This window comes from Cryptomeria japonica, chromosome 6 (genome assembly GCF_030272615.1).
Source record: "Cryptomeria japonica chromosome 6, Sugi_1.0, whole genome shotgun sequence".
In the NCBI taxonomy this organism is placed as follows: domain Eukaryota; kingdom Viridiplantae; phylum Streptophyta; class Pinopsida; order Cupressales; family Cupressaceae; genus Cryptomeria; species Cryptomeria japonica.
This window is the reverse complement of record NC_081410.1, coordinates 378,873,213-378,877,494: the sequence shown is the minus strand read 5'-3', so window position 1 is coordinate 378,877,494 and position 4,282 is coordinate 378,873,213.

Genomic DNA, 4,282 nt, shown 5'->3' with positions numbered 1-4,282 from the left:
ACAAGGATTGTGACCAATTAGGCCTCCTACCCGGTCCTTTAGGGCTCCCTCTTGCAAATGATGCATTTTCTTGTGAAACTTCCTAAAATACCTGCTATTCATTTGGCAAGGTCTCAAGTATTTTTTAGGTTTTAGGCCTCCAAGTGTCCGTACACTACCCTAGGTGGATTTTAAGGGTTTTAAGGGTTTTTAAGAGGGTTTTTAGGCCTGTCAGGGTCACAGTGTAGGTTTAGTGCTCTTACCCCCTTGTCTGGATTGGTGGAAGCTCCTCCTTCACACCAATGTTTCTTCACTCACCCCTCTACAACTCCTCCAAAGGGTGCCTCCTCCTCTAACCTTCTTTGCTCTCCAAGACCTCTGCAACTTAACCCTTCCTAGTTAGGCACATTCCAGTCTCACCTAGGAGTGGGTCTTTAAATGGCCTCCTTGCATTTCCAAGGGCCCTGCTTGCTGTGAAGTATAGTATAGGGTCTATACTCTCATTTCCCATGGTTTCATGGTGATTCCACAATGGGGAATGGAGTTATGAACCCATTGACACAAACCAGTCCAAAACTGGACAGAGAGAAAGCAATTTACAAGATATTTACAAACACACTTCACTTGCAAATCAAAACCTATTCTAAATTCTCAAAATGAAAGTAAATACACCATACAAGACACTCCACATAGTTTTTCATGAAAATCAATCCATTAACAATCTTCCTTTACTCCATTTGTGCCGACTGGCAACAAAATTGCAGTCATAGTCAAGTCACTTTGCTTGGGCCATACAACCTCTGACATCCAACCCCCTCTCTTAGGGTTTGAAAATAATTATTCTACCCTTTCCTTAGTTTGTGTGCCCATATTAGGGTTTTCCATGCTAACCTAAAGATTTTGACCCCTAGGTGGAAAAGTTGCTTGACAACTTTTAAAAGTTGTCATGCAACTTTTGCAACTTTTGAGCAACTTTCTCAATGTTGCTTTTCTTGACTCCTAGGCCCACATTGGGCTAACCGAAGGACACCATCATGCTATGAAGGACCCCTAAACACCTCAAAGGCACACATACCCTCTATTTTCAAGAAAATCTCAATCTTGACTTATGACCCTAAGACCTCAACTAGGACCCTAACTAGGACCAATGAGCACATGGCTCTTTATTTTATATACAATGGCTTCATAAAGAAGCAAGAACACAATCAAAAGAAAATGGTGGGAGCCCTTTGAAGGGTGCTCCTACACCACATGCATACACCATGTCATCACCACTGGACGAGACCCATGAGTTGGACTTCCACCTAGACCTGCCACCTAGACTTTCGCCATTTCACGATGGCTAACGATCTTGCATCTTTGGGTCACGAAGTCATGTGAGCCATTGGATCCTCTGCAACCTACATGGTCTTTAGCCTTCATTTTCCACATGTGTTTTTTGCTATTTCATGAAGGATATTCAACGTGCATCTTCCCTTCATGAGTCCACATGCACCGTTCGATCTCCTCAACTTGCTCACTTGTTAATCCGCTCTTTCTCTGCAAAATTCACTTGCCTCAGGATCTGTGCCCGCATGGGGTCCACTTATCGCCACTTGTCGACCTCCTTGGTTGCCTTGAGAAGTGTGCCCACATGCATGGGGTCTGCTTGGATGCCCATTAGCACCATCTGTCAAAAGCCCCCAAGGCCTTGACACTATGGATGGGTAAAGCCTTGGTTATAAACATCAAAAATTTTGCTCCCACCACCAATGTGGGATATATGCATTTTCCTAAGAGTGCATTTCTAAAGGTTTTACCTGAGTGTTTTATGAGAGCTTTGTATTTACTTAAGATTTTCTGAGCTTCCTTCTTCACCATGCCACGCAGAGGGAGGAGATGTTTGCATTTTCTATTGAGGCCTCTCACTTGAAGTTCTATTGCCTCTTCAATAGGCCCATGCTTCACACTCAACAACTTGCAATTGTTTGAAAACCTTTCTGCATTAATACCATACCAAGTGCCATGCAAAGGATGTTGTTGCTTGCATTTGCTTGGTTTCTCCAAGGTTTTTTTTTGCCACTGCCACCACTCATAGCAGGGACCACACAAGGGAGCTTGGGTATGACTGGCATTTACTTGCCAAATGCAATGTCTTGAATTTTTAACACCTTCCTCAAGACATCACACAAGAGGGGTGTTGGGCCTACCAAATTGCATTTTGTTGGAAGTTAAGAATGGTATTTGTTTGGAATTTCACCATGGGGTTTTTGTATGTGGGAGGAAGGGAAGCCATTCAAGTGTTGCATTTTAATAAACTTCAAAGCTGCCCTCTCCAACACTTCCAAATGTGTTTGCTTGAAAGTTAAAATAGCCTCCAAACTCCACATCAGAGGGGGGAATTTGGCATTGGAGTTTTATTTGCTGAAGTATTGCTTCAATTTCAAATGTCTCTTCATCCCAAACACCACGCGAACAACAAAAGGAAAGACATTTCATTATGCCAATTGCAAATTGCTGAAAGTTATTTAAAAGCATAGCCCTCCACCATTTGAATTTGCCTGAGACTTTCTATGGTCTTTAACTCACGTGGGAGGATTTGGCCATGGTTATGGAATTTACTTTACACCTGGAAATCACACTTGCTTTGGAAACTTCCACGCCCTTTCAACAAATTCCATTTATTTAAAACTCTTGCATCTGGCACCTCACATCGCACAGGCAGAATTCAACTTAGGATAAATTTGCCAAGTAAATGATTGTGAGCAACTATTACTTTCAGAACCCCATTGTAAAAGCATTGAAATCCATTCCATTTATTTTGTTATGAGTGCACCATGTTATTTTAAAACCACTTCACCATAAAATTAGTGCATGGGCATGAGCCAGGTCGGGCCCCAAATTGGGTCCGACTAAAAAAAAAATTCATTTTCATGCAACTGACCTCTGAAATGCCTCACAAACCTTAAATATACCTCTGGAATCGATCGACATCATTTTTGGATCATCAAACTGAGTTTTACAACTTTCAGGCACTTACGCCACATTTTCGCATTTAATCGTGAAGATGTAATTTTCAAACTTTTCAAAACACCTTTCTGGACCTCGCCATCTGACAGGCGTGTACTCTGATATACAAGCATGAACTCTAGAAAATATTTTTTCAAGAAGAATCCCGAGCAAAGAGATATTAATTGTTGAAAATGACCAACTGGCTTTCTCGGCACTATAGACCTGATGAAGTCAATGCACAGGTAACACATGATGCCTTTCTTAAAAATATCAAACGACCTCCGTAGACCTCAAATCTGAGACATAGGTACCTTGAAGTATATATAAAATCTTTGAATGCTCAATTTGGCCAAAAGGCTGACTAGGTGCAAATGGTGCGCTCATGAAAATAGCAATTTTAACAGATGCGGCAATGAAAGTGCGGATCACTGAAACAGATGGATCAAGAAACCCTTTTAAAAACCGATCAAACGGATTGGCAGGAGCTTGAAATTTGAAACATAGCTTTCCATTCATACCAAAAATATCCCAGAACAAGCATTCTGACATTACACTCACTGAGGTAACTTTTACACTTATGCAAAAAAAAGGCTCCGACTAGAAGCTTAAACAGGGACTTGTCAAACCATACAAACTGCAAACAGATTGAGCTTTGAAAACTGAGAAAATGGAATTATAAAGACTTTAAAATTTTCTCGGAGTCTCACATTTATGCATTGAATTCAATCCATTTTTAATTTCAATATGACGATCAATAGGGAAAAAGATATAAATACCCAAAGTAGGCTACCCAACAAAATCTGCATTTGTACCTAAAATGCACTTTCAGCTCACCCCTCGAAATGGGTACCTGGTAAACTTATCCAAATTAAAATCTGAAAGTTTTACATCACTACATAGGCCAAATGAAAGGTGTAGGACACACTTCCCAAGCCTTAGCCCCTGAAAATCAACTGGCTCCATTTTACCCTCTCTCTAACTAGGCCATTCAAACTGACTCATTTTTTATCATTTGGAAATGCAGGGAATTTTTTTGAAATGGGCCTCTCAAATTCACTCAAATTTAATAAGTCCCAACACATCCACCTCATATCCAAGCTCATTAATCCAAGTTTGACTAGGTTCAACTTCTTCCATAAGAGTTTCATCAGTTTTTAACATGAAACAAATATCAGTGGAATACTTCTCCACAATGTTCTTTGAAATTCTCTCCCTTTGCCTCATTTTTTCTTGAAAAGTCTTAAAATAACCCCAAATTTTCTCTTCTCTACTGGTACCAAGACCGGTGATTGTTTCCTTGATCTGCATACCT